The sequence below is a fragment of the Branchiostoma belcheri genome, unplaced genomic scaffold, assembly GCF_001625305.1.
Source record: "Branchiostoma belcheri isolate BF01 breed outbred unplaced genomic scaffold, Haploidv18h27 scaffold237, whole genome shotgun sequence".
Taxonomy (NCBI): Eukaryota; Metazoa; Chordata; class Leptocardii; order Amphioxiformes; family Branchiostomatidae; genus Branchiostoma; species Branchiostoma belcheri.
The window spans coordinates 43,625-55,841 of NW_017803840.1; the positions used below are offsets into that span (position 1 = coordinate 43,625).

A 12,217-nucleotide genomic window follows, 5' to 3' on the forward strand; every position below is an offset into this window, starting at 1 on the left:
ACTTGGAGAGACTGATGTTACGTTCATTGGTAGTACTGACCAACTGACCAAAAAGGCCATCCACCAGTCGTACTTAAGTTAAGTTATATATATTCACGATCGTTTTGTTAACTTAAAGTGTATATATTATGTCATGATCGTTTTGTTTACTTCAGTTAAGTTGTATATATATTGTCATGATCGTTTTGTTTACTTAAGTTTTATATATGAAGTTAATAAGTCATGATCGTTTTGTTTAATCTGTATGACGGCAGTGAACCTTAATCGCTTTACAAACTCAATAAGGTATACAGCATAAAAACTTGAAACAGTGAGCTAACGAAGTAAACATGTTGTGGAGACGAGGTTATGAAATTTTCAGCTTGTTTTTACACTGGTAGGCATGTCGTGGGAGGAAGCTTCCGGAAGAAAGTGGTCAAAACATCGACAATTTCTCCTTTACATCCTCATGCTGCACATTCAACGTCACAGCGAATAAAAGCAATTAATAAAGTGTCTGTTGCTGACAAACCACTTGCCTAGAAGTGTCCTTCTTTTTAAGTACAGAGGCCCGGGAACTCGCGCCGAGCGGTACGCACGGAATCAGAACCAAGCTGTCTGCGTATCGGCACGTGGTGGCGGCGTTGATAAAATTCAAAAATCACTGATTCGTGAAGTCAAATCTCTCGCGAAGTCTCAAATTGGCCGATACCGCAAAAAAAGTCCTCGCGAACATAAATGCATTTACAGTATGTGAATGGCCTCTTATAATTTGCGTATTCGCAGAGAGAAATGTATAATTAGTCAGCTTGGACGGCAAATATGAGTTTGCAAAGGTATGTCAGAGGTCATGCTTGCATATAACTTAATTAATTTTACAGATAAGGCCACACCAATTTGATTTCTTGGTTAACGGATTTTTGAAGAAAAATAATGGAGCGGGCGGGCGAAAAAAAATAAAAACAGGCCTAGGCATCCTATTATGGCCCAAAATGGTACGATAGGAGCCATGAAGTCAACACACTAGGCTGGTTCAAAATTTTTATTTTTAGTTGCAAATCAGAAAAAAATGGAGCGGGCGAATCCGTTAACCAAGAAATTAAATTGGTGTGGCCTAAGCAGGATTGCAAATGTAAGCCATTTACAGGTGGTCATCACCGTGCATAAAATTTACGAAAGCACTCAACATGTAATGGAGGTATGAGATCGCCGAACTCTAGTTGTCTTTTTTTCTATCTTTAAGGATAATCTCTTTCACACCAATCCATGCTTTCGCCTAGAAGATTGAATTTTCGGTAGCGTTTGTATGATTGATGCATGAATGTGGCGTAGCAGCATTCGAGTAACAGATAGTAAGAGCTATCATGTTGAATTGGCAAGCAACTAGGTACTTCTCGGAAACCCTTCAGCGACCTGGTGTTAGGCCGTGAACAAGCCATCCTCCCATATATGCTAGCCATACATTAGCGTCCTGTCAGATAATGGGGAAGTGCAAAGACTGTACCAATGCATCTCGGATGCGCTTGTATGTATATTTAGGAGGGATACAGTACTATACTAAGTATTTCAACCAGCAGTGGTGCTCAGACAACGCTGGCCATGATTCGGTGGCTCCCTGTACCAGACCGTAAGGATGGGCTGTGGGTAGGTAAGCCTGGTGAGCAGGTACATCCTGTACCATTTAGCGTCCTCCCGTCCCTTAGTGCCACCCAACCTATCCATCGCCCATGATAGCAGCATTTCCAACCGTAAAGTTACCATATTTAATACTAGTACCTGTATGGCCCCAAACTGGTTTTTGGATATTTATCAGTAGTTCAATCCATCAGAAATATATTAACCTTCCTCCACCAGATCGACACTACCCCCTGTCCCATGGTTACTTAAGAAAAGTGAGAAAGGAACAACTGACAACCGTCTTGCCAGTGTCAGAGTTCCAGTTGACGTCGGGTGGTTTGTCAAGTTCAACTTCATCAAAAGCCAGTGGAAGCAGGTAAGCATTTTTGATACCTTCAATTGGTTATTGACTACTAGGTTACACTGAGAACAAGGTAGAAATGTGCAACTCGTTTTACTTGTGAGCCAGAAACTTATGTATCTGTGTTCAATTTGCAACAAAGGGGGTTCTTCCAAACAGCTTACGTGGTCTTCTGGGTGATGCGCAGCGAAGAGCCCTCACCAAGCTGTGTGAGGTGATTGGAGCCCTGACCTACCCCGTCGTGTGCCAGGACAAGATCCCTGGCATCCAGTCAGCGGTGGAGGAGAGCCTGGTGCTAGTGGAGAGATACTTCCCCAGTCACGTCATGGTAAGATCCTGTCCTGAAATTAATTTTTCACATAATCATGTATCTAACAACATTTGCTTGTAACTTTTTTTTGAAATGTCTGTAGACTTGGGTGTAGGCATTTGGGTGTTGGGTGTAGGTCTAGACCCACGTGCCAGCTTACTTAGAGAGATATGGTCCAGCACGAGGATACTGGATGTTCATCTTCGAGCAGTTGATGCATCTCATCTCAACAAGGGTGACAGACAACAGGTAACCTGAAGCTTCAGCGGTGGAATCCTAATCGGTGAGTCCTTTTAGTATTACTTTGGCGTTTATGGTTCCCTATGAAGTACAGCTTCTACGGCTACAACATCGCACCGTACGTGGAGTCGACGTCTGCCGGCAATCCAACAGACAGAACCGTCAGCCCACCCCAGGAGCGAAGCCAGCCCGGCCCAGGAGCCGATCAGAAGCTGAGTCAGCCCAGCCAGCCCGACCCAGGAGCCGGCTAGTAGCCCGGCCAGCCGCCCAGCCATCAGGCCAGCCGCCCAGCCATCAGGCCAGCCGCCCAGCCATCAGGCCAGCCAGCCCCGCCAGCAGCCCGGCCCAGGAGCAGCAAAGTCACTCACGCCCACCCAACCACATCCTCGCCTAGGCGGAAAGGGATTCCGAATTTTGACTTTTCCCTTTTCTCGGACGGGGTGTTGGCGTAAGGGTGGGTGCCGGCGACAAAGTATGTTGCCAAGCGGCTGACCGTGTCAGGATAACCGACTGACAGCTCCCCTACCCAAGAGGCGGCAGTCCGGACCGGAAAGGAAAAGAAGACAACGGAGAAGAAAACAAGAAAGACGACAACATTAGGGCGAATAGTGAAGCCAAAAAAGGTTTACGCCGTCAGTTGAGCTTGATTCTGAGAAGGGTAGCAAACTTTAGTGTACTTGGTGAAATGACCTTCATCTTTCCATTTAACGTTTGAATGTGCGTTTGAATTTTGACACGTACATATTTTTGTCAGCTGTTGTGGCGTACAGATTTTGATACGTGACCATTTTCTCGTCATTACGTAAATAAATCATTAGCTCGTCATTACGTAAATAAATTATAATCTACTTTTGCACACAAATTACAGTTATTCCCACGTTTAATTTTTGTCATGGCGCTTAAATTCATTTTACGATTTTATGTACTATACTATACTAACAACTTCTACATCATATAGTACTAGTAAATGTCAAGACTCGACGAATAACAGCAGACTTCAGAATCAATTAAATTTTATTCATTGAGCATATGGTTCACGGAATCATTATTTTCTTACTAGAGAAACTTCAATGGTCCTATCCATTCCTTTAAGTACGTGGTGGAGGACATCACTATGATGTTGAAGAGCAGTAGTAGAAGAGCAGTGCTTCCAGCACAGGCCAGCACGAGTTTAGGATAATGCTGTTGCCACCCGACAGGGATGCCAGGGACAGCATAGGGCTGTACATCCAGCTATGTTCTGGACATCCCATCCTTGTCAATGTGAGGTAAGTTAATAGGACAGTAGCATTTTTGGTGTATGCTAAACTTCTATTCCTAGAATTAGAGCTTTAGAGCATTATAGTTAAGCCAATCACATAAGCCAATTGCTGGTACTGAACTTTCTTCCCCGAATCCCGACTGTATATGCTAGTATATATAGTCACATATTGTGTTGAAACACAAGTTGGCACCATATGTTGGCCCGTATTTGCATATTACCCATGCTGTACGTTTACCAGCATGGAATTACACAAGAACACTTCAGCCTGTTGGATTTCACGTCAGGTAATGACTTCTTAGATAACACTCAAGGCACTCAAAATGAGTGTACACTGTACAGATAGACCACAAATGAAAAATGTTGATATTGTACAATATGGAAAGGAAAGTATGAACTTTGACTTTTGGGTTCCATTTTCAAACATGGATAGATAATAAAAAGCAGGCCATTTTGGAAGATAGCAGGGGGCAAAAAAACGCCAAAAGAACTGAAACCAGCAATGTGGAAAAAGTCTGCCCATAACATATTTTTGAGTCAGTTGTTGTCAGGTGGGCCTGTAATTTACTGCACATAGATAAATGGCTGATTAGCAATGTTTAAAACAACACAGTAAATGATGTTGGTTGTGAAAATAACGACTGTACTGTCGATACAAGAACAACATATTTCATTGCACTGCTGCACACTGCTTTATCCTCTCTAACTTCAGTATACGTATGGCGTAGTACAGTGCACCACTCACTCAGAAAGACTTAGAGATTATATGGAGATCATGTACTGGTAAAAAAAGGGTACAAGAAGATGTTACTAATACAGTGTCATGTGAGAAAATGGACCTTAATGTTGACAGAAGAAAGTTACAATAATGTCAGAACTTGTTTTCGCACTTCCTACTTTTATTTCAATTAACTCCAATTGGTTAATGTCATTGCAGAGGGAACATCCCTGCCCCAGGCCCACCTGGAATACAAGGCATCGAAGAGTGAAAAATTGAGATGCGCGACGGCTCCTGCAAGCTTAGGCAAAGCAGGCCAATGCCATTACCTTCCAGAACTATATGAACAAAGACAAAATGCTTCAGGCTCAGACACTGATCAAAGACTTGAAAGAAATGGTCAGTAGGTTCACATTCTTGTACACAGCAAATCTCTTAATTTTTTTCAAAAACAAGGAATGACTAATTTGAAGAATTAAATTCACGAAAAGACAGTCAACACAGATCATGGACGTTGGACAATTTTCGATATCACTGGTGAAAAAATTAGGTTCTTTCTCGTAAACATTGCAGCAACCTATTGGGACAGTCAGGGCTTCTTCCAGTAGATCTAAGACAACTTGATAAAGATATGACAATGTTGGTATCGTGGGTGATTTCAACACCAACGCGGGAATAGATTGGGCTGGAAAAAGTGCTAAAATATATTGTTTAAAACGTACCTCACCTTTTTGATTCAGGACTACATATCGATTAACATCACGAAGCAAACGGAGCGTGGGTTATTCAATATTGGTCGACGTCCATCTTGGTCAAATGTTTACCCAGCTCCTAATCGATACATTTTAACTCTCTGTTAAGAAGAAAGAATTGCAGGAGTTCATGTCGACAAATCGACAAAGTACGAGGGCCCTCGGCCTCGATATCTGCAGACAAGACATACAAATAACCTTGATGTGCAGAAGTGCCTGATCAGATAAGCCGTGTAATATTGGTCCCAGTCCTAATATTTACAGTCCAGCATCACAGATTACATCTGAAAACAGATTGAGTTTGATTAACTTTTGATTAAGTTTGAAAGAGAGCTTCTAAAGGAAAATACGGTAATGCACTTAAAGTATTATAGAAAATCTATCAGAGGACTGTCAGATGTCTGGCTTATTCGAAACAGAAGACGGCAGAAATAGAATAGTTAACGGAAACAATAAGTATTTTGGCGAGAGATAAAATCATGTAATTAGTGGCAGGACCACTGACCCCGCGTAACCTAGAGGTCATTCGGGAGATCAGAGCCACATCATTGCAGCACGGCTCCCTTCAACAGCCTGTAAGTCTTCCTACAACGCTTGAAAGTTTACAGAGGTTGCCTGTGCAGAACGGCATCGCACGTAGGGATGTATGGAAGTTTGTGTGATTCGAACACAAGTTACGATTGGGTGTATCGACACTCTAACAGAAAACTCTTATAGCAGGAATCATGCCATTAATTAGACGGCAAAGAACTAGGTACTAAATATATAAGAACAACCGCGAGTCGTTTACTAGGGACCCAGTTGCCATTCAAAAGTGGTCTCCGCCAGATAAAGATGCTGAATGGAACTTCATGCTAGACGATGATGAAATCATATTGTCAACAGGTAAATGCAGGAAGTAACAAGAAATGGACCAAGAAGTAGTTTTTAAGGCAAGACTGACTGGTGTTCCTTTTTACACGCTTAATAACTGTCAAGATGTTGGAACTTTCAAGAGAAAGTCATACAGATTGTACAGTTAGAAAAGTTAACTTAAGCTAATTTAAAAGTAGTCGGAGACAAATGTACATTAATGATGGAAGCAACTCGACGAATATATATCGTTCAGTAATATGACAATTGCCCAGATGGTACATTGTGACAAGAGTTAAGGGAATAAAACAGAGACAAACTCACATCAGCCGAAAACAGAGTAAAACATAAAAGATGGATTTACAGAACTTTTGAAAAAACAACGCGATGTCATTAAATGATGTTATATACTTCTAGTCGTGTGTTTGTCCAGAGGTGCCATATGATACTAGTATAAAACGCCTTTACAGACATTGATGATGCATCTTCCCACCCACATGGTGAACATCCCGAGGGATTTTAGGACAGTGGGGCTCTGTGGATATGTTTATGCAGATTCTGATGCGTCGCAAGACCGGCAAAAGCCACCGGACTAAGTCTGCTTTGGAAGCATACAAGGTAACAGTATCTTACTACTCAGGTCACACCAATTTAATTTCTTGGTTAACGGATTTTTCTACAAAAAGAATGGAGCGGGCGGGCGAAAAAAAATAAAAACAGGCGTAGGCATCCTATTATGGCTTAAAAATGGTACGATAGGAGCCATGAAGTCAAAACACCGGGCTGGTTCAAAATTTTGACAATGAATTTTGAACTTTGATGATGTTGTTCGTCCGTCGTAGTCGACGATGACCAATTGACATCACACCCCACTTTGATTATACCACTGCATTGAAAGATGGAATGACTTTAACAAGTATAAAAAGGACTGTTTTCAACTGTTCACGGCAAAATATGAGAATTTTGCAGTTGATTCTGAATTTTTATTTTTATTTGCAAATCAGAAAAAAATGAAGCGGCGAATCCGTTAACCAAGAAATTAAATTGGTGTGGCCTCAGAGTGATATGTAAGTGTGCATGTACAAGTATCCAACCTTTCAAAATCGTAACCAGAATACTACATCAAAGTACATGATTTTGATAAAAACTAATTTTATGTACAGCTCACAAAAGATGACAAACATTTAATGTAGCGACTTTTTCTAGTTGTTGTCCATCACCATCATCATCGGTTGACTGTATGAATACTATTAGTAAATGAAGCCCAATAGCACTATTTTCACTGCTCACTCATCGGTTGAATCCGATATGACGTAATCAAACACCCATATAAGGAATGGAAGCGGATAACTTCACTGAGTGCAGTCTTGGAAAGCATCCGCAACGCTGGAGGAGCGCGGTGATAGGCCAGTTCCAAGGAGGGGAAGGGGAGAAAAAGGTTTCGAGGGGTGGATTTCTTTTCAACCCCCCCACCCCACCCGATCAGCGTTTCGCTGATATAAAAGGACTTGGCCTTCGCCACGCGACTCCGGCACTGCCCCATAACTCATAAAGGATGCACCAATGATTGCGCAGTGTAAATAGGAAACTGTTGACAAACGTTACCTTTTATGCCATGTTAGATTTTATTATTGAACTTGTACACCTTGTTTTTAAATGACTGTTACAATTGAAGCAATTCAGCCTGGTGCTGCGAAGTCGGTTGGAAATAATCCATTTGATTGATTGATATATTGGTCGTGGTTATATAGGGTGATATACCCTTTACAAGACAGGGTTCGCTAGGCTTCCGTCCTCCAAAACAGTTTACTGAAAACTTCTAAGTTGTATGTCTCTCCTTTTATCTCTTTTTCCCAGGAACATGTTCTACTTTGGCTTCATGCTGAAGTACATGCAAAATATGGTGTATGCCAGAAAGCCTCTAAAGGCAGCAGAGAGAAGTGCTAACAAGACCAGGGCTGCAGCAACAACACAGCCCTCACTGGACTACAGGCTTCTGCGCAGAGCATGGAACTCATGGGCGAGGCGACTCTCCATACCATGGCCTGATGTATGTGGAGATCTTATTTCTTGCATGGTTTACTTATTTCAGTGTTGTAACACAGTACAAACATTATTTGTGTTTGAAAAGTAACTTATCTTGGTTACTGCCTCCAGCCCTTTAGAGCTAGTCTAGTAGTTGACATTAGCTGAATGTATTGCGTATTGGGTGATTTTATAGTACATGGTCTTAAACTACAACATTTTGGAATGATTTTCAGATCAACAGTCAAAGTCTGGGGGCAAAAGCCAAATTCATCAAAGTCACAAAGGTTAACTTATAGATAAACAGGAATCGAGAAACAGTCAATACTTACTATTTATTTACAAGATTCCTTTTATATGTGGCGGTGGCTGTGTATATGTAATGTTTCCACTGAATCAAAACCATTTGTACAATGATTTAAAAGTTTCATTGTTCAAAGTTGTTGCAGTGACAAATGGGTGTTGTAATAGCTGGCAGTCAACTTAACACAATATAGGTATCATTTTGTGATTTATGATGTCAAAATTTGAAAATGTAGGTTTGTTTTTTGGGGTCCGCCTTGTTTTGTTTTTGCCCACGCGCATTAGAGTTGGAGTCTGTTGAGGATGTCATCCATTAAATATACATGCTGTGGCCTTAGTGCAAATATAATAACAGAGCAGTGTTTAATTCGCTATGAATGTGGAATTTGTTCATTTCAGGTCTTCTGCTGTCCTTTGTGTGGACCAGAACCACCATTGATTAAAAAACTGGAACTGCAATCTGGTTCAGGCGTGACTTCCTGGCGGTAATGGAGGCACCCGAGGAGAGCACTCAGGACGGGCCAAGTGTAGCAGGGTCGAAGCATGCTGACCACGTCTTCCTAAAATCTGAGCAGGCAAGGGAGCTGCTGTTGCGGTACAGCGGGGAGAAACGAGGACAGAAGTCGGGGAGCAAAAACGGACTCAGCGACAGCGAGTTCAAAACTCTCGTTTCCGTCCTATCCAAAGAAGGGCACAGCGAGCTCGTAACTGTTTTGCGACGGGTGAAGTCGGAGGGTGGCAGTCACACGTGCCCATCCCCATACAGGAGACTGCTCTCTGAACTTGCCAAGAACACCCCAGTTTGCGGCATGCTGCAGACTGCCGGCAGCACGGAGGCAGTAGACCTAGTGCTGAAGTCTAGAGGAGAGACCACACTCGGCTGTCCAGATGCTGCAGCGACTCTTCAGAAGCTGACCCCAGTCCTCTTCAGAAGTTTACGGGACATTGCAAAGGGGGGAGACATCACCGAAGACGTTCAACACTTGCTACATCACATCCACGCCATCTTGGATCAGACCTTTGAGAACGTTAACATTCCATCTCCTGCTTCATATCCCTTACCTCAGCACCATCCACACTCTCCTTCTTCCCCGGGTTGCCTCAAAAGATCGGACTGCCAAAGTACGTGGCAGACACCAAGCCGTCCGGTAACAGTACAGGGAGCTGCATCAAGGAGTCATACGGGCACCCGTCACTGACTCCTGGTATCTTCAACATGTTCTGTCGACACGGTGTATGCTACGGCTTTGACTGCATGACGAGTGGCGAGTCACCTAGACACCCCTTCGAGATTTTCCGAACCCGATTCAACACATCTCCTGATGTCATTGTGTATGACAATGCATGTAAGCTACACCAGTACTCATTGAATAGAGAGCCGAACTTTTTTCCGTAAAACTCTCTTCCTTGTAGACCGCTTTCACTTCCGAGGCCACATTGGCTGTTCCCTGGGTTATTGTATGGACGAGTACAGGCAATCTGTAGACATTGCTTCCATCAATTCCCAGGTGAACGAGCAAGCCAATGCTGGCCTCATCCGTATCCAGCCTCAGTTTTCTTATATGACCCCCTCCAACTTTGTTTTCCATGCTTCACTCTTCCTGGTTGTTCGTAACTTAGATGCTATCGCTAAACTCTCTTAGATACTTCCTGCTATTCCCAAAGCTCTCTATGCAATAGTTAACGTATCCAAGTATGCGTAGGTAACATTTGGCGTATTGTGATGTTCCCATTTTCCCCACCTGTTGTAAAGTATTTTGTAATTTCACGTTTGAATTGTAATTACATGGATGTAACTTTGAACGGATATAGCTATGTAAATTAGATACAGTTGAATGATGTAAGTTTGGTGTGGGTTGGTTGATTAATAACTTGTACTTTTTTTATGAATAACTTGCACACTTTAAACGGATATAGCTGTGTCTACACTGTACATTAAATACAGTTGATTGATGTAAGTTTCGTGTGAGTTGGTTGATGAATAACTTGTACTTTTTTATGAATAACTTGCACTTTTTTGAACGGATATTGCTCTGTGTCTACACTGTAAATTAAATACAGTTGATTGATGTAAGTTTCGTGTGAGTTGGTTGATGAATAACTTGTACTTTTTTATGAATAACTTGCACTTTTTTGAACGGATATTGCTCTGTGTCTACACTGTAAATTAAATACAGTTGATTGATGTAAGTTTCGTGCGAGTTGGTTGATGAATAACTTGTACTTTTTTATTAATAACTTGCACTTTTTTGAACGGATATTGCTCTGTGTCTACACTGTAAATAAGTTACAGTTGATTGATGTAAGTTTCGTGTGAGGTGGTTGATGAATAACTTGTACTTTTTTGAACGGATATAGCTGTGTCTACACTGTAAATAAAATGCAGTTGGTTGATGTAAGTCTCGTGTGAGTAGGTTGATGCAAGTCAGGTAGTAACGGTAGTTTGATCGTGTTAGTTAAGTAATGCAATCGTCCGAGATATAAATGCCTCCGGTTGAAAACAAAGCGCATCAAAACAATAACAAAACATGAATTGTTAGTAAAGACCGCTCGTTTCACCACGAACGCATCTGAAACAAAGATTATCATTATGTCTCGGTTCAAAACGTTAACAAAACGCGTATAATTATGTCTCGGTTCAAAACGTTAACAAAACGCGTATAATTATGCCTCGGTTCCAAGACGTTAACAAAACGCGTGGTCTTCTGATATACCTGCCTGGTAAGCACATTGCAATCAGGAGCTCGAGGAATATTAGGCAATGCTGTCTTGCCTTATACAAGTAACAGCATTAATATTATTAGTGTTATTCTTCTACAAAATTCTTTGCAACCTGCTTAAACTTCCTGGAAAGGTGCCCGGCCAGAAGGACAGCCATCTCGAGGACGTTTTGGAGGACGATGAGGATGGCGAACGAGTTAGGAAACAATAACAGCAAGTTGACAATTTAACTGCTGAACTCAAACGCCAGCGCGAAGTCAAAAGGGCCTCGGAAACGGTCTAGTTGCACAGAAATCAGTCCAGGAAGCTTTACAAGCTCAAGTTCTGACTTTTTTCAACCAAGCCCAACTATCCACCATGCCTACAAAACCATCGCAAACCATTGTTTCTGGGGAACAAAAGCTCAGTAGACAGTGCAATCACCGATGTACGAGATGATGTACTGCTCAAGTCACAACAACCCTTCATGAGAGAAGCCACACACTATGACCTCTTAACAATGGAACAAATACTGCAAAGTCTGATGGATCTGGGGGAGTACAACTCGCACAAAGAGAAGCAGAACAACCCATGCGAGAACGCTTGAAAACAATTGAAGGAACAAGACACCTGGTGGCCTGGGAGGACGGTGCAACACTTGCTAACCACTGTTATATTCTTTACCTGGTTCCACCTTGTACGGCCCAGCGATTCACCTCACAGACGAGGAGTATCATCAGAAATTCAACCTACGACTCTCTGTGCAGTCTGCAGTAAAACAGCCACGTATATACATCATCGCTAGAAGCAAGAGCTCTGATGCTGAACAACTCCTGTATGCTGAGACGAGAAGAGACTACCTACATGTACCTTCTCTTGCTCTCCCAGTAAAGGCACCAGATGGAAGTGAGTACCACAGAGACATCCTCCGTTTCTCCAAAGGAGATAGTCCTTCTCGACAGTTTGAATTGAGGCAGCAGAGAGGAGGTTTCCACCCCTGACTATGCGCTGTTGACATCAGGGAAGTACACAGCTTTTTCGCATGCACGCATGTAAAGAATCTTGCCCATGGTATGAAAGAATGGGAAAATTCATTCTA

The 12,217-nt window shown here is 42.2% G+C and overlaps 1 pseudogene; it reads left to right on the forward strand.

Moving 5' to 3' along the window:
- Nucleotides 1-7,918: 7,918 nt before the first annotated feature.
- LOC109470858 lies at nt 7,919-10,061 on the forward strand (annotated as a pseudogene).
- The last annotated feature ends 2,156 nt before the right edge of the window (nt 10,062-12,217 follow it).